This window comes from Somniosus microcephalus, chromosome 10 (genome assembly GCF_052327205.1).
Source record: "Somniosus microcephalus isolate GS21.2 chromosome 10, FLI_Smic_1.0, whole genome shotgun sequence".
NCBI classification, from domain to species: Eukaryota; Metazoa; Chordata; class Chondrichthyes; order Squaliformes; family Somniosidae; genus Somniosus; species Somniosus microcephalus.
Window position 1 is genome coordinate 6483009 of NC_140996.1, and position 22879 is coordinate 6505887.

A 22879-nucleotide genomic window follows, 5' to 3' on the forward strand; every position below is an offset into this window, starting at 1 on the left:
AGATTACAGAGATAGGGATGGGGGTGAGGCCATGGAGGGATTTGAAAACAAGGATCAGATTCGTCGGGCCTCTTTCAAAACAACGCCAATAATTTTTCCATAAATGTGGCCTCTCTGCTGGTTGGTGTATCAGCCTCAGCTAAGTGAAATCTTCTGCTTGGAGCAGGCTCATTCTCAACAGCAATGCAGTCCTTGAAGGAAAATGCTGAGGCTGAGCGATCGTGGGCCAATTCTGCAGTTGGGGAGCTGTGGCAGGGATCCGTACTCCCCACTGGGAGTCCCACATCGCAGAACCACAATCCTCATCTGTGCAGGGAGAGCCATTATTGAAGCAGCATAGTTTACCAACACTCTCTCCACTTTTAACACAAATACTGTCAGCCTCCTGAACCATTCTGCAAAGGGAAGATTTGCAGGGCTCTGGGGAAAGAGCAGGGGGGAGTGGGACTAATTGGAGAGAATCTTTCAAAGAGCCGGCACAGGCACGATGGGCCGAATGGCCTCCTTGTGTGCTGTGCGATTCTACGCGAGCTATTTTGGGAAGACCCACAAAAATGACTTCTAATTAACACAAAATGTCATTCCTTGCTCTCAATATTTATCCATTTAATATTATTCATTAAAAAAATTTGTTTTAAAATGCATTTGTTAAATAATTATTCTGTAAGAAGTCCAATTTTAGTACAGGCTAATGAAAATCATTCTTCTTGCAGCAAATTGTTTACATTTTACAAAAATCAACATCACATGTTAAGAAGTCCCATGTATATTCATCGCCTAATTTAATTGAAAAAACCATAAAATATATAAACAGCATCTGACATGAGTCATTATTCCTGTGGAAGCAGTGTCCTGTGTTCTGCCAATTCGACTCTTTGTCGTGTCAAGTGACCTGAAGCCAGTGTAGTAAAATGTTGACCCCTTTTGCTCAGCATTAGAATGGGTAGAAGTGGCAGACAGGCAACAATTGCACTCTTCATGACCAAATCTGCCCTTTGACAACAGGCCCCATTAACCGGAAGCTCTGGGGAATCGTCCTTGATAAATCCTGAATTAGGAATAAGGTGGCACACGGAGTGAAACACCCGTCGAAATAGTTAGAATGTTCAGAGGCAGCATAAGTCCGAAAAAGTAGCAGAAAGGGGTGTCATTCTCCTCCAGTGCCTTCTCTTTGTTTTTGAAAAGAAACATTCATTTTAATGTTTAATATTTATGGCAGCGTATTCTGTGCCTTCTTCGTGAGGGAGAATGACTATTGGTTTACTGCGTAACATGGATTCGTTCAATGAAGCATAAATAATTGTATCGTGCGGAGTTGTGTCGGAGGAGCGAACAGTTAACGAGTTCGGAATGGTGGAGGCAAGGCCTTCGGAACATTCATTCGCATTTTCATAGATTGTAGGTTTTCCATTAATTTCAGTCATAGCCTTAACATGAAAAAAAGAAGCAATGAGTTTTAATGAAGATATATAAACATCTCTCTCTATATATATATAGAGCAGCACAGTGGCATAGTGGTTAGCACTGTTGCCTCACAGCGCCAGGGACCCGAGTTCGAATCTGGCCTCGGGTGACTGTGTGGAGTTTGCACATTCTCCCCGTGTTTGCGTGGGTTTCCTCCGGGTGCTCCGGTTTCCTCCCACAGTCCAAAGATGTGCAGGTTAGGTTGATTGGCTATGATAAATTGACCCTTAGTGTTAGGGGGATTAAATACGTGGGGTTACGGGGATAGGGTGGGATATGTGTTGGTGTAGGGGTTACGGGGATCGGGTGGGATATGTGTCGGTGCAGGCTCGATGGGCCGAAATGGCCTCTATCTGCACTGTGGGGTTTCTGTGATTCTGTGATATATAGAGCACAATGAAACACAGTGCAGAATGAGAGCTGTTAACTTGAATAGTAAATGCTTGGTTTCAAACAGGCAGAATAAGAAGAAATAAAAACTGAAAATGCTGGGACTACTCAGCAGGTCAGGCAGCATCTGTGGAGAGAGAAACAGAGTTAACGTTTCAGGTCGATGACCTTTCGTCAGAACTGGAAAAGGTTAGCGATGTAACAAGTGCAAGGGTAGGGAAAGGGGGGAGGAGAGGGAAGAACAAAAGGGAAGGTCTGTGATAGGATGGAAGGCAGGAGAGATTAAATGACAAAAGGAATGATGGTGCGAGGTGAAAGGAGATGGTAATGGGACAAGTAAAGAAACAAAAGATGGGTCTAGAGGAGGTGTAAATGGGAATGGCAGAATGATCGACTGCTGCCATGTGAAAAAATAGGGGCCGAGGTTATGATCTGAAATTGTTGAACTCGATGTTGAGTCCGGAAGACTGTAAAGTGCCTAATCGAAAGATGAGGTGCTGTTCCTCAAGCTTCCGTAAGCTGACGAAAGGGCATCGACCTGAAACGTTAATGTAGTGGTGCTTCGTAATTTCCAAACATGCAGCCACTGAGCTTTGAGGCTTTAGCAACGAGTAGACGTGTGTTCGTTTAAACGTGTTTTGCTTTGTAATTCTGTTTGTAAGGTGTTACAGTAAACAGTTTAAAGACAAAGTTATGGTTTGGAACGTTTTATTTCGACACACGTCTACTCGTTGCTAAAGCCTCAAAGCTCAGTGGCTGCATGTTTGGAAATTACGAAGCGCCACTACAGGTAACTCTGTTTCTCTCTCCACAGATGCTGCCGGACCTGCTGAGTATTCCCAGCATCTTTTGTTTTTATTTCAGAAGTCCAGCATCCACAGTATTTTGCTTCTGTGTTGGAGTAATAAGAAAGGTTTGCTGTTGGTACTAAAAGCACATTATATAAATCTCAGACACTCCAAATGTGTCAGAAAGTGTGTGGAATGGTTAAGAAAATTGTCTTCCTCTCCAGGTGGGAGTGGCAGCTAGGGACAGGAGGAGGCTATTCAGCCCCTCCAGCCTGTTCCGCCATTCAATTAGATCATGGCTGATCTGTACCTCAACCCCATTTACCCGCCTTGTTTTCGTAACTTGTGTCAGCCTTGGCTCAGTGGGCAGCACTCTCGCCGCTGAGTCAGAAGGTCGTGGGTTCAAGTCCCCATTCCAGAGACTTGAGCACAAAATCTAGGCTGACACTCCCAGTGCAGTACTGAGGGAGCGCCGCACTGTCGGAGGGGCAGTACTGAGGGAGCGCCGCACTGTCGGAGGGGCAGTACTGAGGGAGCGCTGCACTGTCGGAGGGGCAGTACTGAGGGAGCGCTGCACTGTCGGAGGGGCAGTACTGAGGGAGTGCCGCACTGTCGGAGGGGCAGTACTGAGGGAGCGCTGCACTGTCGGAGGGGCAGTACTGAGGGAGTGCCGCACTGTCGGAGGGTCAGTACTGAGGGAGCGCCGCACTGTCGGGGGGGCAGTACTGAGGGAGCGCCGCACTGTCGGAGGGGCAGTGCTGAGGGAGCGCTGCACTGTCGGAGGGCCAGTACTGAGGGAGCGCTGCACGGTCGGAGGGACAGTACTGAGGGAGTGCTGCACTGTCGGAGGGGCAGTACTGAGGGAGCGCTGCACTGTCGGAGGGGCAGTACTGAGGGAGTGCCGCACTGTCGGAGGGGCAGTACTGAGGGAGTGCCGCACTGTCGGAGGGTCAGTACTGAGGGAGTGCCGCACTGTCGGAGGGGCAGTACTGAGGGAGCGCCGCACTGTCGGAGGGGCAGTACTGAGGGAGCGCCGCACTGTCGGAGGGGCAGTACTGAGGGAGTGCCGCACTGTCAGAGGGGCAGTACTGAGGGAGTGCAGCACGGTCGGAGGGACAGTACTGAGGGAGTGCTGCACGGTCGGAGGGACAGTACTGAGGGAGCGCCGCACTGTCGGAGGGTCAGTACTGAGGGAGTGCCGCACTGTCGGAGGGGCAGTACTGAGGGAGCGCCGCACTGTCGGAGGGGCAGTACTGAGGGAGCGCCGCACTGTCGGAGGGGCAGTACTGAGGGAGCGCTGCATTGTCGGAGGGGCAGTACTGAGGGAGCGCCGCACTGTCGGAGGGGCAGTACTGAGGGAGTGCCGCACTGTCGGAGGAGCAGTACTGAGGGAGCGCTGCACTGTCGGAGGGGCAGTACTGAGGGAGCGCTGCACTGTCGGAAGGGCAGTACTGAGGGAGCACTGCACTGTCGGAGGGGCAGTACTGAGGGAGCGCCGCACTATCGGAGGGGCAGTACTGAGGGAGCGCTGCACTGTTGGAGGGGCAGTACTGAGGGAGTGCCGCACTGTCGGAGGGGCAGTACTGAGGGAGCGCCGCACTGTCGGAGGGGCAGTACTGAGGGAGCGCCGCACTGTCGGAGGGGCAGTACTGAGGAAGCGCTGCACTGTCGGAGGGGCAGTACTGAGGGAGTGCCGCACTGTCGGAGGGGCAGTACTGAGGGAGCGCCGCACTGTCGGAGGGGCAGTACTGAGGGAGCGCCGCACTGTCGGAGGGGCAGTACTGAGGAAGCGCTGCACTGTCAGAGGTGCCATCTTTCGGGTGAGACGTTAAACCGAGGCCCCATCTGCCCTCTGAGATGGCTGTAAAAAATCTCATGCGCTATGCGTTCCCCACATTACAACAGTGACCACACTTCAGAAAAGTGCTTCATTGGCTGTAACGCTCCTTGGGATGTCCTGAGGCTGTGAAAGGCGCTATATTAATGCAAGCCTTTCTTTCTAACCCTTGTAATACCCTTACTCAACAATCTCAGTTTTGAAATTTTCAATTGACACTCCCCAGCCTCACTCGCCTTTGTGTGAAGATGGTGAAGAATATTCAATGGAGAGAAGATTGTCCAACCCACCAGGGACACTGTCTCCCAGGAGCGGGTACGCGTCGCACCATGTACCTCTGCTAAACGCTCCAACAAGGCAAAAACCCAGGAAGTTTCTGCCGAAGGAAATCCAGTAAAACTAGAAAGAAACGTCACCGGACATTTCATTCAACACGGCTGTGTGCCTATTGCAGAAGAGATTCTTAATGCCACCAAAAGAAATGCAGCCACTGTGAGATTGTTGACCTCTTGTATCCACCCTCAACCCTACAACCTTCCTTCGTTTTTGGTGTGCAGATATTTGCAAAGTAAGAAAAGGAAAGAACCTGCATTTCTATAGCGCCTTTCACCACCTCAGGACATCCCAAAGCGCTTCACAGCCAATGAAGTCCTTTGAAAGTGCAGTCACTGTTGTGATGTAGGAAACGCAGCAGCCAATTTGTGCACAGCAAGCTCCCACAAACAGCAATGACCAGATAGGCAACGCACATCATGAAAACAGACTATCAGCAATATTAGCCAGACTGCTTTCTATTTCCTTGGCCATTTGACAGCCTCATGCTTGGTCTTGGTTTGAATCTGCTTAATATTCCAGGTGGGAGGCAGGGGGTTCTGTAGGGCGATGCTGAAAGCACAGGAGTGGAGTCTCTGGAGTGGGACGTGACTCCCCGACAACCTTGTGACTCAGAGGTGAGAGTGTTACCAACTGAGCCAAGGCAGATCTGAGCCCCCCGGTCTAATCCCACTCTCCCCCTCACTCCCCGTAATACCCCACCCAGTCTAATCCCACTCTCCCCCTCACTCCCCGCACTCCCCGTAATACCCCACCCGGTCTAATCCCGCTCTCCCCCTCACTCCCCGTAATACCCCACCCAGTCTAATCCCACTCTCCCCCTCACTCCCCACACCCTTTAATACCCCACCCAGTCTAATCCCACTCTCCCCCGCACTCCCCACACCCTTTAATATCCCACCCAGTCTAATCCCACTCTCCCCCTCACTCCCCCGCACTCCCCGTAATACCCCACCCAGTCTAATCCCACTCTCCCCCTCACTCCCCGTAATACCCCACCCAGTCTAATCCCACTCTCCCCCTCACTCCCCGTACCCTTTAATATCCCACCCAGTCTAACCCCACTCTCCCCCGCACTCCCCGCACCCTTTAATATCCCACCCAGTCTAATCCCACTCTCCCCCTCACTCCCTGTACCCTTTAATATCCCACCCAGTCTAATCCCACTCTCCCCCTCACTCCCCGTACCCTTTAATATCCCACCCAGTCTAATCCCACTCTCCCCCTCACTCCCCGTAATATCCCACCCAGTCTAATCCCACTCTCCCCCTCACTCCCCGCACCCTTTAATATCCCACCCAGTCTAATCCCACTCTCCCCCGCACTCCCCGTAATATCCCACCCAGTCTAATCCCACTCTCCCCCCTCACTCCCCGCACCCTTTAATATCCCACCCAGTCTAATCCCACTCTCCCCCTCACTCCCTGTACCCTTTAATATCCCACCCAGTCTAATCCCACTCTCCCCCTCACTCCCCGTACCCTTTAATATCCCACCCAGTCTAATCCCACTCTCCCCCTCACTCCCTGTACCCTTTAATATCCCACCCAGTCTAATCCCACTCTCCCCCTCACTCCCTGTACCCTTTAATATCCCACCCAGTCTAATCCCACTCTCCCCCCTCACTCCCCGTACCCTTTAATATCCCACCCAGTCTAATCCCACTATCCCCCTCACTCCCCGCACCCTTTAATATCCCACCCAGTCTAATCCCACTCTCCCCCTCACTCCCCGAACCCTTTAATATCCCACCCAGTCTAATCCCACTCTCCCCCTCACTCCCCGTAATACCCCACCCAGTCTAATCCCACTCTCCCCCTCACTCCCCGCACCCTTTAATATCCCACCCAGTCTAATCCCACTCTCCCCCTCACTCCCCGTAATACCCCACCCAGTCTAATCCCACTCTCCCCCTCACTCCCCGTAATATCCCACCCAGTCTAATCCCACTCTCCCCCTCACTCCCCGTAATACCCCACCCAGTCTAATCCCACTCTCCCCCTCACTCCCCGCACCCTTTAATATCCCACCCAGTCTAATCCCACTCTCCCCCTCACTCCCCGTAATACCCCACCCAGTCTAATCCCACTCTCCCCCTCACTCCCCGTAATATCCCACCCAGTCTAATCCCACTCTCCCCCTCACTCCCCGTAATACCCCACCCAGTCTAATCCCACTCTCCCCCTCACTCCCCGTAATATCCCACCCAGTCTAATCCCACTCTCCCCCTCACTCCCCGCACCCTTTAATATCCCACCCAGTCTAACCCCACTCTCCCCCTCACTCCCCGTAATATCCCACCCGGTCTAATCCCACTCTCGCCCTCACTCCCCATACCCTTTAATATCCCACCCAGTCTAATCCCACTCTCCCCCTCACTCCCCGCACCCTTTAATATCCCACCCAGTCTAATCCCACTCTCCCCCTCACTCCCCGCACTCCCCGTAATACCCCACCCAGTCTAATCCCACTCTCCCCCGCACTCCCCGCACCCTTTAATATCCCACCCAGTCTAATCCCACTCTCCCCCTCACTCCCCGCAGCCTTTAATACCCCACCCAGTCTAATCCCACTCTCCCCCTCACTCCCCGCAGCCTTTAATACCCCACCCAGTCTAATCCCACTCTCCCCCTCACTCCCCGTACCCTTTAATATCCCACCCAGTCTAATCCCACTCTCCCCCTCACTCCCCGTACCCTTTAATATCCCACCCAGTCTAATCCCACTCTCCCCCTCACTCCCCGAACCCTTTAATATCCCACCCAGTCTAATCCCACTCACCCCTCACTCCCCGCACCCTTTAATATCCCACCCAGTCTAATCCCACACTCCCCCTCACTCCCCATACCCTTTAATATCCCACACAGTCTAATCCCGCTCTCCCCCTCACTCCCCGCACCCTTTAATATCCCACCCAGTCTAATCCCACTCTCCCCCGCACTCCCCGCACCCTTTAATATCCCACACAGTCTAATCCCGCTCTCCCCCTCACTCCCCGCACCCTTTAATATCCCACACAGTCTAATCCCACTCTCCCCCTCACTCCCCGCACCCTTTAATATCCCACCCAGTCTAATCCCACTCTCCCCCTCACTCCCCGTACCCTTTAATATCCCACCCAGTCTAATCCCACTCTCCCCCTCACTCCCCGTACCCTTTAATATCCCACCCAGTCTAATCCCACTCTCCCCCTCACTCCCCGCACCCTTTAATATCCCACCCAGTCTAATCCCACTCTCCCCCGCACTCCCCGCACCCTTTAATATCCCACCCAGTCTAATCCCACTCTCCCCCTCACTCCCCGCACCCTTTAATATCCCACCCAGTCTAATCCCACTCTCCCCCTCACTCCCCACACCCTTCAATATCCCACCCAGTCTAATCCCACTCTCCCCCTCACTCCCCGTACCCTTTAATATCCCACCCAGTCTAAACCCACTCTCCCCCTCACTCCCCGTAATACCCCACCCAGTCTAATCCCACTCTCCCCCTCACTCCCCGCACCCTTTAATATCCCACCCAGTCTAATCCCACTCTCCCCCTCACTCCCCGTACCCTTTAATATCCCACCCAGTCTAATCCCACTCTCCCCCTCACTCCCCGCACCCTTTAATATCCCACCCAGTCTAATCCCACTCTCCCCCTCACTCCCCGTACCCTTTAATATCCCACCCAGTCTAATCCCACTCTCCCCCTCACTCCCCGTACCCTTTAATATCCCACCCAGTCTAATCCCACTCTCCCCCTCACTCCCCGTACCCTTTAATATCCCACCCAGTCTAATCCCACTCTCCCCTCACTCCCCGCACCCTTTAATATCCCACCCAGTCTAATCCCACTCTCCCCTCACTCCCCGCACCCTTTAATATCCCACCCAGTCTAATCCCACTCTCCCCCTCACTCCCCGTACCCTTTAATATCCCACCCAGTCTAATCCCACTCTCCCCCTCACTCCCCACACCCTTTAATATCCCAACCAGTCTAATCCCACTCTCCCCCCTCACTCCCCGCACCCTTTAATATCCCACCCAGTCTAATCCCACTCTCCCCCTCACTCCCCGTACCCTTTAATATCCCACCCAGTCTAATCCCACTCTCCCCCGCACTCCCCGTACCCTTTAATATCCCACCCAGTCTAATCCCACTCTCCCCCTCACTCCCCGCACCCTTTAATATCCCACCCAGTCTAATCCCACTCTCCCCCTCACTCCCCGTACCCTTTAATATCCCACCCAGTCTAATCCCACTCTCCCCTCACTCCCCGCACCCTTTAATATCCCACCCAGTCTAATCCCACTCTCCCCTCACTCCCCGCACCCTTTAATATCCCACCCAGTCTAATCCCACTCTCCCCTCACTCCCCGCACCCTTTAATATCCCACCCAGTCTAATCCCACTCTCCCCCTCACTCCCCGTACCCTTTAATATCCCACCCAGTCTAATCCCACTCTCCCCCTCACTCCCCACACCCTTTAATATCCCACCCAGTCTAATCCCACTCTCCCCCCTCACTCCCCGCACCCTTTAATATCCCACCCAGTCTAATCCCACTCTCCCCCGCACTCCCCGTACCCTTTAATATCCCACCCAGTCTAATCCCACTCTCCCCCTCACTCCCCGTACCCTTTAATACCCCACCCAGTCTAATCCCACTCTCCCCCTCACTCCCCGCACCCTTTAATATCCCACCCAGTCTAATCCCACTCTCCCCCGCACTCCCCGTACCCTTTAATACCCCACCCAGTCTAATCCCACACTCCCCCTCACTCCCCGCACCCTTTAATACCCCACCCAGTCTAATCCCACTCTCCCCCTCACTCCCCGCACCCTTTAATATCCCACCCAGTCTAATCCCACTCTCCCCCTCACTCCCCGCACCCTTTAATATCCCACCCAGTCTAATCCCACTCTCCCCCTCACTCCCCGAACTCTTTAATATCCCACCCAGTCTAATCCCAGTCTCCCCCTCACTCCCCGTACCCTTTAATATCCCACCCAGTCTAATCCCACTCTCCCCCTCACTCCCCGCACCCTTTAATATCCCACCCAGTCTAATCCCACTCTCCCCCTCACTCCCCGTACCCTTTAATATCCCACCCAGTCTAATCCCACTCTCCCCCCGTACCCTTTAATATCCCACCCAGTCTAATCCCACTCTCCCCCTCACTCCCCGCACCCTTTAATATCCCACCCAGTCTAATCCCACTCTCCCCCTCACTCCCCGCACCCTTTAATATCCCACCCAGTCTAATCCCACTCTCCCCCTCACTCCCCGTACCCTTTAATATCCCACCCAGTCTAATCCCACTCTCCCCCTCACTCCCCATACCCTTTAATATCCCACCCAGTCTAATCCCACTCTCCCCCTCACTCCCCGTACCCTTTAATATCCCACCCAGTCTAATCCCACTCTCCCCCTCACTCCCCGTACCCTTTAATATCCCACCCAGTCTAATCCCACTCTCCCCCTCACTCCCCGTACCCTTTAATATCCCACCCAGTCTAATCCCACTCTCCCCCTCACTCCCCGTACCCTTTAATATCCCACCCAGTCTAATCCCACTCTCCCCCTCACTCCCCGCACCCTTTAATATCCCACCCAGTCTAATCCCACTCTCCCCCTCACTCCCCATACCCTTTAATATCCCACCCAGTCTAATCCCGCTCTCCCCCTCACTCCCCGTACCCTTTAATATCCCACCCAGTCTAATCCCACTCTCCCCCTCACTCCCCGTACCCTTTAATATCCCACCCAGTCTAATCCCACTCTCCCCCTCACTCCCCGTACCCTTTAATATCCCACCCAGTCTAATCCCACTCTCCCCCTCACTCCCCGTACCCTTTAATATCCCACCCAGTCTAATCCCACTCTCCCCCTCACTCCCCGTACCCTTTAATATCCCACCCAGTCTAATCCCACTCTCCCCCTCACTCCCCGTACCCTTTAATATCCCACCCAGTCTAATCCCACTCTCCCCCTCACTCCCCGTACCCTTTAATATCCCACTCAGTCTAATCCCACTCTCCCTCTCACTCCCCGCACCCTTTAATATCCCACCCAGTCTAATCCCACTCTCCCCCTCACTCCCCGTACCCTTTAATATCCCACCCAGTCTAATCCCACTCTCCCCCTCACTCCCCGCACCCTTTAATATCCCACCCAGTCTAATCCCGCTCTCCCCCTCACTCCCCGTACCCTTTAATATCCCACCCAGTCTAATCCCGCTCTCCCCCTCACTCCCCGTACCCTTTAATATCCCACCCAGTCTAATCCCACTCTCCCCCTCACTCCCCGCACCCTTTAATATCCCACCCAGTCTAATCCCACTCTCCCCCTCACTCCCCGCACCCTTTAATATCCCACCCAGTCTAATCCCGCTCTCCCCCTCACTCCCCGTACCCTTTAATATCCCACCCAGTCTAATCCCACTCTCCCCCTCACTCCCCACACCCTTTAATATCCCACCCAGTCTAATCTCACTCTCCCCCTCACTCCCCACACCCTTTAATATCCCACCCAGTCTAATCCCACTCTCCCCCTCACTCCCCACACCCTTTAATATCCCACCCAGTCTAATCCCACTCTCCCCCTCACTCCCCGCACCCTTTAATATCCCACCCAGTCTAATCCCACTCTCCCCCTCACTCCCCGCACCCTTTAATATCCCACCCAGTCTAATCCCACTCTCCCCCTCACTCCCCGTACCCTTTAATATCCCACCCAGTCTAATCCCACTCTCCCCCTCACTCCCCGCACCCTTTAATATCCCACCCAGTCTAATCCCACTCTCCCCCTCACTCCCCGCACCCTTTAATATCCCACCCAGTCTAATCCCACTCTCCCCCTCACTCCCCGTACCCTTTAATATCCCACCCAGTCTAATCCCACTCTCCCCCTCACTCCCCGCACCCTTTAATATCCCACCCAGTCTAATCCCACTCTCCCCCTCACTCCCCGTACCCTTTAATATCCCACCCAGTCTAATCCCACTCTCCCCCTCACTCCCCGCACCCTTTAATATCCCACTCAGTCTAATCCCACTCTCCCCCTCACTCCCTGTACCCTTTAATATCCCACTCAGTCTAATCCCACTCTCCCCCTCACTCCCCGTACCCTTTAATATCCCACCCAGTCTAATCCCACTCTCCCCCTCACTCCCCGTACCCTTTAATATCCCACTCAGTCTAATCCCACTCTCCCCCTCACTCCCCGTACCCTTTAATATCCCACCCAGTCTAATCCCACTCTCCCCCTCAGTCCCCGTACCCTTTAATATCCCACCCAGTCTAATCCCACTCTCCCCCGCACTCCCCGTACCCTTTAATATCCCACCCAGTCTAATCCCACTCTCCCCCTCACTCCCCGTACCCTTTAATATCCCACTCAGTCTAATCCCACTCTCCCCCTCACTCCCCGTACCCTTTAATATCCCACCCAGTCTAATCCCACTCTCCCCCTCACTCCCCGCACCCTTTAATATCCCACCCAGTCTAATCCCACTCTCCCCCTCACTCCCCGTACCCTTTAATATCCCACCCAGTCTAATCCCACTCTCCCCCTCACTCCCCGTACCCTTTAATATCCCACCCAGTCTAATCCCACTCTCCCCCTCACTCCCCGTACCCTTTAATATCCCACCCAGTCTAATCCCACTCTCCCCCTCACTCCCCGCACCCTTTAATATCCCACCCAGTCTAATTCCACTCTCCCCCTCACTCCCCGCACCCTTTAATATCCCACCCAGTCTAATCCCACTCTCCCCCTCACTCCCCGTACCCTTTAATATCCCACCCAGTCTAATCCCACTCTCCCCCTCACTCCCCGCACCCTTTAATATCCCACCCAGTCTAATCCCACTCTCCCCCTCACTCCCCGTACCCTTTAATATCCCACCCAGTCTAATCCCACTCTCCCCCTCACTCCCCGTACCCTTTAATATCCCACCCAGTCTAATCCCACTCTCCCCCTCACTCCCTGTACCCTTTAATATCCCACCCAGTCTAATCCCACTCTCCCCCTCACTCCCCGTACCCTTTAATATCCCACCCAGTCTAATCTCACTCTCCCCCTCACTCCCCGAACTCTTTAATATCCCACCCAGTCTAATCCCACTCTCCCCATCACTCCCCGCACCCTTTAATATCCCACCCAGTCTAATCCCACTCTCCCCCTCACTCCCCGTACCCTTTAATATCCCACCCAGTCTAATCCCACTCTCCTCCTCACTCCCCGTACCCTTTAATATCCCACCCAGTCTAATCCCACTCTCCCCCTCACTCCCCGTACCCTTTAATATCCCACCCAGTCTAATCTCACTCTCCCCCTCACTCCCCGAACTCTTTAATATCCCACCCAGTCTAATCCCACTCTCCCCCTCACTCCCCGTACCCTTTAATATCCCACCCAGTCTAATCTCACTCTCCCCCTCACTCTCCGAACTCTTTAATATCCCACCCAGTCATAAGAACATAAGAAATAGGAGCAGGAGTAGGCCAATCGGCCCCTCGAGCCTGCTCCGCCATTCAATAAGATCATGGCTGATCTGATCCTAACCGCCAATCCACTATCACAGAACCATCTCCTGAATCTAACAGAATTAGACACACGAAATAGGAGCAGGATCAGGCTACACGGCCCCTGGGCCCGCTCCGCTACCCACAGGGCCATGACCGATCCGGACCTAGACTCATGTCCAAATTCCTGCCCGCTCCCCGTAACCCTTAATTCCCTTTACTTCTAGGAAACTGTCTATTTCTGTTTTAAATTTATGTAATGACGTAGCTTCTACAGCTTTTTGGGGCAGCATATTCCATGGACCTACCACCCTCTGAGTGAAGTAGTTCCTCCTCATCTCAGTTTTGAAAGAGCAGCCCCTTATTCTAAGACTATGCCCCCTAGTTCTAGTTTCACCCATCATCGGGAACAACCTCCCCGCATCCACCCGATCCAACCCCTTCACAATCTTATATGTTTCAATAAGATCGCCTCTCATTCTTCTGAACTCCAATGAGTAGAGTCCCAATCTACTCAACCTCTCCTCATATGTCCATCCCCTCATCCCCGGGATTAACCGAGTGAAACTTCTTTGTACTGACTCGAGAGCAAGTATGTCCTTTCTTATGTATGGACACCAAAACTGTACGCAATATTCCAGGTGCGGTCTCACCAATACCTTGTACAACTGAAGCAATACCTCCCTATTTTTATATTCTATCCCCCTAGCAAAGAAAACCAACATTCCATTGGCCTTCTTAATCACTTGCTGCACCTGCATAATAACCTTTTGAGTTTCGTGCACCAGGACCCCCAGATCCCTTTGTACTTCAGTACTTTCCAGTTTCTTGCCATTAAGATAATAGCTTGCTCTACGATTTTTCCTGCCAAAGTGCATAACCTCACACTTTCCAGTATTGTATTCCATCTGCCAAATCTCTGCCCACTTACTTAGCCTGTCTATGTCCCCTTGCAGGTTTTTTATGTCCTCCTCACTCACTACTTTCCCTCCCATCTTAGTATCATCTGCAAACTTTGATATGTTACACTCGGTCCCCTCCTCCAAATCGTTAATATAGATTGTAAAGAGTTGGGGACCCAGCACTGACCCCTGCGGAACACTACTAGTTACTGATCCCACTCTCCCGCTCACTCCCCGTACCCTTCAATATCCCACCCAGTCTAATCCCACTCTCCCGCTCACTCCCCGTACCCTTCAATATCCCACCCAGTCTAATCCCACTCTCCCGCTCACTCCCCGCACCCTTTAATATTCCACCCAGTCTAATCCCACTTTCCCGCTCACTCCCCGTACCCTTTAATATCCCACCCAGTCTAATCCCACTCTCCCCCTCACTCCCCACACCCTTTAATATCCCACCAGTCTAATCCCACTCTCCCCCTCACTCCCCGTAGCCTTTAACATCCCACCCGTCTAATCCCACTCTCCCCCTCACTCCCCGTACCCTTTAATATCCCACCCAGACTAATCCCACTCTCCCCCTACTCCTCCCACCCTTTAATATCCCACCCAGTCTAATCCCACTCTCCCCCTCACTCCCCACACCCTTTAATATCCCACCCAGTCTAATCCCACTCTCCCCCTCCCCACACCCTTTAATATCCCATCTAGTCTAATCCCACTCTCCCCCTCACTCCTCGTACCCTTTAATATCCCACCCAGTCTAATCCCACTCTCCCCCCTACTCCTCCCACCCTTTAATATCCCACCCAGTCTAATCCCACTTTCCGCTCACTCCCCAAACCCTTTAATATCCCACCCAGTCTAATCCCACACTTCCCCTCACTTCCCGCACCCTTTAATATCCCACCCAGTCTAATCCCACTCTCCCCCTCACTCCCCACACCCTTTAATATCCCACCCAGTCTAATCCCACTCTCCCCCTCCCCACGCCCTTTAATATCCCACCCAGTCTAATCCCACTCTCCCCCTCACTCCCCAAACCCTTTAATATCCCATCTAGTCTAATCCCACTCTCCCCCTCACTCCCCGCACCCTTTAATATCCCACCCAGTCTAATCCCACTCTCCCCCTCACTCCCCGTACCCTTTAATATCCCACCCAGTCTAATCCCACTCTCCTCCTCACTCCCCGTACCCTTTAATATCCCACCCAGTCTAATCCCACTCTCCCCCTCACTCCCCGTACCCTTTAATATCCCACCCAGTCTAATCCCACTCTCCCCCTCACTCCCCGCACCCTTTAATATCCCACCCAGTCTAATCCCACTCTCCCCCTCACTCCCCGCACCCTTTAATATCCCACCCAGTCTAATCCCACTCTCCCCCTCACTCCCCGTACCCTTTAATATCCCACCCAGTCTAATCCCACTCTCCCCCTCACTCCCCGTACCCTTTAATATCCCACCCAGTCTAATCTCACTCTCCCCCTCACTCCCCGAACTCTTTAATATCCCACCCAGTCTAATCCCACTCTCCCCATCACTCCCCGCACCCTTTAATATCCCACCCAGTCTAATCCCACTCTCCCCCTCACTCCCCGTACCCTTTAATATCCCACCCAGTCTAATCCCACTCTCCTCCTCACTCCCCGTACCCTTTAATATCCCACCCAGTCTAATCCCACTCTCCCCCTCACTCCCCGTACCCTTTAATATCCCACCCAGTCTAATCTCACTCTCCCCCTCACTCCCCGAACTCTTTAATATCCCACCCAGTCTAATCCCACTCTCCCCCTCACTCCCCGTACCCTTTAATATCCCACCCAGTCTAATCTCACTCTCCCCCTCACTCTCCGAACTCTTTAATATCCCACCCAGTCATAAGAACATAAGAAATAGGAGCAGGAGTAGGCCAATCGGCCCCTCGAGCCTGCTCCGCCATTCAATAAGATCATGGCTGATCTGATCCTAACCGCCAATCCACTATCACAGAACCATCTCCTGAATCTAACAGAATTAGACACACGAAATAGGAGCAGGATCAGGCTACACGGCCCCTGGGCCCGCTCCGCTACCCACAGGGCCATGACCGATCCGGACCTAGACTCATGTCCAAATTCCTGCCCGCTCCCCGTAACCCTTAATTCCCTTTACTTCTAGGAAACTGTCTATTTCTGTTTTAAATTTATGTAATGACGTAGCTTCTACAGCTTTTTGGGGCAGCATATTCCATGGACCTACCACCCTCTGAGTGAAGTAGTTCCTCCTCATCTCAGTTTTGAAAGAGCAGCCCCTTATTCTAAGACTATGCCCCCTAGTTCTAGTTTCACCCATCATCGGGAACAACCTCCCCGCATCCACCCGATCCAACCCCTTCACAATCTTATATGTTTCAATAAGATCGCCTCTCATTCTTCTGAACTCCAATGAGTAGAGTCCCAATCTACTCAACCTCTCCTCATATGTCCATCCCCTCATCCCCGGGATTAACCGAGTGAAACTTCTTTGTACTGACTCGAGAGCAAGTATGTCCTTTCTTATGTATGGACACCAAAACTGTACGCAATATTCCAGGTGCGGTCTCACCAATACCTTGTACAACTGAAGCAATACCTCCCTATTTTTATATTCTATCCCCCTAGCAAAGAAAACCAACATTCCATTGGCCTTCTTAATCACTTGCTGCACCTGCATAATAACCTTTTGAGTTTCGTGCACCAGGACCCCCAGATCCCTTTGTACTTCAGTACTTTCCAGTTTCTTGCCATTAAGATAATAGCTTGCTCTACGATTTTTCCTGCCAAAGTGCATAACCTCACACTTTCCAGTATTGTATTCCATCTGCCAAATCTCTGCCCACTTACTTAGCCTGTCTATGTCCCCTTGCAGGTTTTTTATGTCCTCCTCACTCACTACTTTCCCTCCCATCTTAGTATCATCTGCAAACTTTGATATGTTACACTCGGTCCCCTCCTCCAAATCGTTAATATAGATTGTAAAGAGTTGGGGACCCAGCACTGACCCCTGCGGAACACTACTAGTTACTGATCCCACTCTCCCGCTCACTCCCCGTACCCTTCAATATCCCACCCAGTCTAATCCCACTCTCCCGCTCACTCCCCGTACCCTTCAATATCCCACCCAGTCTAATCCCACTCTCCCGCTCACTCCCCGCACCCTTTAATATTCCACCCAGTCTAATCCCACTTTCCCGCTCACTCCCCGTACCCTTTAATATCCCACCCAGTCTAATCCCACTCTCCCCCTCACTCCCCACACCCTTTAATATCCCACCAGTCTAATCCCACTCTCCCCCTCACTCCCCGTAGCCTTTAACATCCCACCCGTCTAATCCCACTCTCCCCCTCACTCCCCGTACCCTTTAATATCCCACCCAGACTAATCCCACTCTCCCCCTACTCCTCCCACCCTTTAATATCCCATCTAGTCTAATCCCACTCTCCCCCTCACTCCCCACACCCTTTAATATCCCACCCAGTCTAATCCCACTCTCCCCCTCCCCACACCCTTTAATATCCCATCTAGTCTAATCCCACTCTCCCCCTCACTCCTCGTACCCTTTAATATCCCACCCAGTCTAATCCCACTCTCCCCCCTACTCCTCCCACCCTTTAATATCCCACCCAGTCTAATCCCACTTTCCGCTCACTCCCCAAACCCTTTAATATCCCACCCAGTCTAATCCCACACTTCCCCTCACTTCCCGCACCCTTTAATATCCCACCCAGTCTAATCCCACTCTCCCCCTCACTCCCCACACCCTTTAATATCCCACCCAGTCTAATCCCACTCTCCCCCTCCCCACGCCCTTTAATATCCCACCCAGTCTAATCCCACTCTCCCCCTCACTCCCCAAACCCTTTAATATCCCATCTAGTCTAATCCCACTCTCCCCCTCACTCCCCGCACCCTTTAATATCCCACCCAGTCTAATCCCACTCTCCCCCTCACTCCCCGTACCCTTTAATATCCCACCCAGTCTAATCCCACTCTCCTCCTCACTCCCCGTACCCTTTAATATCCCACCCAGTCTAATCCCACTCTCCCCCTCACTCCCCGTACCCTTTAATATCCCACCCAGTCTAATCTCACTCTCCCCCTCACTCCCCGAACTCTTTAATATCCCACCCAGTCTAATCCCACTCTCCCCCTCACTCCCCGTACCCTTTAATATCCCACCCAGTCTAATCTCACTCTCCCCCTCACTCTCCGAACTCTTTAATATCCCACCCAGTCATAAGAACATAAGAAATAGGAGCAGGAGTAGGCCAATCGGCCCCTCGAGCCTGCTCCGCCATTCAATAAGATCATGGCTGATCTGATCCTAACCGCCAATCCACTATCACAGAACCATCTCCTGAATCTAACAGAATTAGACACACGAAATAGGAGCAGGATCAGGCTACACGGCCCCTGGGCCCGCTCCGCTACCCACAGGGCCATGACCGATCCGGACCTAGACTCATGTCCAAATTCCTGCCCGCTCCCCGTAACCCTTAATTCCCTTTACTTCTAGGAAACTGTCTATTTCTGTTTTAAATTTATGTAATGACGTAGCTTCTACAGCTTTTTGGGGCAGCATATTCCATGGACCTACCACCCTCTGAGTGAAGTAGTTCCTCCTCATCTCAGTTTTGAAAGAGCAGCCCCTTATTCTAAGACTATGCCCCCTAGTTCTAGTTTCACCCATCATCAGGAACAACCTCCCCGCATCCACCCGATCCAACCCCTTCACAATCTTATATGTTTCAATAAGATCGCCTCTCATTCTTCTGAACTCCAATGAGTAGAGTCCCAATCTACTCAACCTCTCCTCATATGTCCATCCCCTCATCCCCGGGATTAACCGAGTGAAACTTCTTTGTACTGACTCGAGAGCAAGTATGTCCTTTCTTATGTATGGACACCAAAACTGTACGCAGTATTCCAGGTGCGGTCTCACCAATACCTTGTACAACTGAAGCAATACCTCCCTATTTTTATATTCTATCCCCCTAGCAAAGAAAACCAACATTCCATTGGCCTCCTTAATCACTTGCTGCACCTGCATAATAACCTTTTGAGTTTCGTGCACCAGGACCCCCAGATCCCTTTGTACTTCAGTACTTTCCAGTTTCTTGCCATTAAGATAATAGCTTGCTCTACGATTTTTCCTGCCAAAGTGCATAACCTCACACTTTCCAGTATTGTATTCCATCTGCCAAATCTCTGCCCACTTACTTAGCCTGTCTATGTCCCCTTGCAGGTTTTTTATGTCCTCCTCACTCACTACTTTCCCTCCCATCTTAGTATCATCTGCAAACTTTGATATGTTACACTCGGTCCCCTCCTCCAAATCGTTAATATAGATTGAAAGAGTTGGGGACCCAGCACTGACCCCTGCGGAACACCACTAGTTACTGATCCCACACTCCCCCTCACGCCCCAAAATCTTTAATATCCCACCCAGTCTAATCCCACTCTCCCGCTCACTCCCCGTACCCTTTAATATCCCACCCAGTCTAATCCCACTCTCCCGCTCACTCCCCGTACCCTTTAATATCCCACCCAGTCTAATCCCACTCTCCCGCTCACTCCCCGCAACCTTTAATATTCCACCCAGTCTAATCCCACTTTCCCGCTCACTCCCCGTACCCTTTAATATCCCACCCAGTCTAATCCCACTCTCCCACTCACTCCCCACACCCTTTAATATCCCACCAGTCTAATCCCACTCTCCCCCTCACTCCCCGTAGCCTTTAACATCCCACCCGTCTAATCCCATTCTCTCCCTCACTCCCCGTACCCTTTAATATCCCACCCAGTCTAATCCCACTCTCCCCCTACTCCTCCCACCCTTTAATATCCCACCCAGTCTAATCCCACTCTCCCCCTCACTCCCCAAACCCTTTAATATCCCATCTAGTCTAATCCCACTCTCCCCCTCACTCCCCGCACCCTTTAATATCCCACCCAGTCTAATCCCACTCTCCCCCTCACTCCCCGTACCCTTTAATATCCCACCCAGTCTAATCCCACTCTCCTCCTCACTCCCCGTACCCTTTAATATCCCACCCAGTCTAATCCCACTCTCCCCCTCACTCCCCGTACCCTTTAATATCCCACCCAGTCTAATCTCACTCTCCCCCTCACTCTCCGAACTCTTTAATATCCCACCCAGTCATAAGAACATAAGAAATAGGAGCAGGAGTAGGCCAATCGGCCCCTCGAGCCTGCTCCGCCATTCAATAAGATCATGGCTGATCTGATCCTAACCGCCAATCCACTATCACAGAACCATCTCCTGAATCTAACAGAATTAGACACACGAAATAGGAGCAGGATCAGGCTACACGGCCCCTGGGCCCGCTCCGCTACCCACAGGGCCATGACCGATCCGGACCTAGACTCATGTCCAAATTCCTGCCCGCTCCCCGTAACCCTTAATTCCCTTTACTTCTAGGAAACTGTCTATTTCTGTTTTAAATTTATGTAATGACATAGCTTCTACAGCTTTTTGGGGCAGCATATTCCATGGACCTACCACCCTCTGAGTGAAGTAGTTCCTCCTCATCTCAGTTTTGAAAGAGCAGCCCCTTATTCTAAGACTATGCCCCCTAGTTCTAGTTTCACCAATCATCGGGAACAACCTCCCCGCATCCACCCGATCCAACCCCTTCACAATCTTATATGTTTCAATAAGATCGCCTCTCATTCTTCTGAACTCCAATGAGTAGAGTCCCAATCTACTCAACCTCTCCTCATATGTCCATCCCCTCATCCCCGGGATTAACCGAGTGAAACTTCTTTGTACTGACTCGAGAGCAAGTATGTCCTTTCTTATGTATGGACACCAAAACTGTACGCAGTATTCCAGGTGCGGTCTCACCAATACCTTGTACAACTGAAGCAATACCTCCCTATTTTTATATTCTATCCCCCTCGCAAAGAAAACCAACATTCCATTGGCCTCCTTAATCACTTGCTGCACCTGCATAATAACCTTTTGAGTTTCGTGCACCAGGACCCCCAGATCCCTTTGTACTTCAGTACTTTCCAGTTTCTTGCCATTAAGATAATAGCTTGCTCTACGATTTTTCCTGCCAAAGTGCATAACCTCACACTTTCCAGTATTGTATTCCATCTGCCAAATCTCTGCCCACTTACTTAGCCTGTCTATGTCCCCTTGCAGGTTTTTTATGTCCTCCTCACTCACTACTTTCCCTCCCATCTTAGTATCATCTGCAAACTTTGATATGTTACACTCGGTCCCCTCCTCCAAATCGTTAATATAGATTGTAAGAGTTGGGGACCCAGCACTGACCCCTGCGGAACACTATTAGTTACTGATCCCACTCTCCCCCTCACGCCCCAAAATCTTTAATATCCCACCCAGTCTAATCCCACTCTCCCGCTCACTCCCCGTACCCTTTAATATCCCACCCAGTCTAATCCCACTCTCCCGCTCACTCCCCGTACCCTTTAATATCCCACCCAGTCTAATCCCACTCTCCCGCTCACTCCCCGCACCCTTTAATATTCCACCCAGTCTAATCCCACTTTCCCGCTCACTCCCCGTACCCTTTAATATCCCACCCAGTCTAATCCCACTCTCCCACTCACTCCCCACACCCTTTAATATCCCACCAGTCTAATCCCACTCTCCCCCTCACTCCCCGTAGCCTTTAACATTCCACCCGTCTAATCCCACTCTCTCCCTCACTCCCCGTACCCTTTAATATCCCACCCAGTCTAATCCCACTCTCCCCCTACTCCTCCCACCCTTTAATATCCCACCCAGTCTAATCCCACTCTCCCCCTCACTCCCCAAACCCTTTAATATCCCATCTAGTCTAATCCCACTCTCCCCCTCACTCCCCGCACCCTTTAATATCCCACCCAGTCTAATCCCACTCTCTCCCTCACTCCCCGTACCCTTTAATATCCCACCCAGTCTAATCCCACTCTCCCCCTACTCCTCCCACCCTTTAATATCCCACCCAGTCTAATCCCACTCTCCCCCTCACTCCCCAAACCCTTTAATATCCCATCTAGTCTAATCCCACTCTCCCCCTCACTCCCCGCACCCTTTAATGTCCCACCCAGTCTAATCCCACTCTCCCCCTCACTCCCCGTACCCTTTAATATCCCACCCAGTCTAATCCCACTCTCCTCCTCACTCACCGTACCCTTTAATATCCCACCCAGTCTAATCCCACTCTCCCCCTCACTCCCCGTACCCTTTAATATCCCACCCTTCTAATCTCACTCTCCCCCTCACTCTCCGAACTCTTTAATATCACACCCAGTCATAAGAACATAAGAAATAGGAGCAGGAGTAGGCCAATCGGCCCCTCGAGCCTGCTCCGCCATTCAATAAAATCATGGCTGATCTGATCCTAACCGCCAATCCACTATCACAGAACCATCTCCTGAATCTAACAGAATTAGACACACGAAATAGGAGCAGGATCAGGCTACACGGCCCCTGGGCCCGCTCCGCTACCCACAGGGCCATGACCGATCCGGACCTAGACTCATGTCCAAATTCCTGCCCGCTCCCCGTAACCCTTAATTCCCTTTACTTCTAGGAAACTGTCTATTTCTGTTTTAAATTTATGTAATGACATAGCTTCTACAGCTTTTTGGG

General features: G+C 52.0%; 1 long non-coding RNA gene across 1 annotated transcript in view; it reads right to left on the bottom strand.

Annotated features, from left to right (window-relative positions):
- Positions 1 to 1340: 1340 nt before the first annotated feature.
- The window catches only part of LOC147111414 (uncharacterized), a 43707-nt gene continuing 22168 nt past the window's right edge, over positions 1341 to 22879 (bottom strand). Inside the window, exon 6 of the long non-coding RNA XR_015079680.1 lies at positions 1341 to 1427. This is a non-coding gene — a long non-coding RNA (uncharacterized LOC147111414). The remainder of the gene's footprint in view (positions 1428 to 22879) is intronic.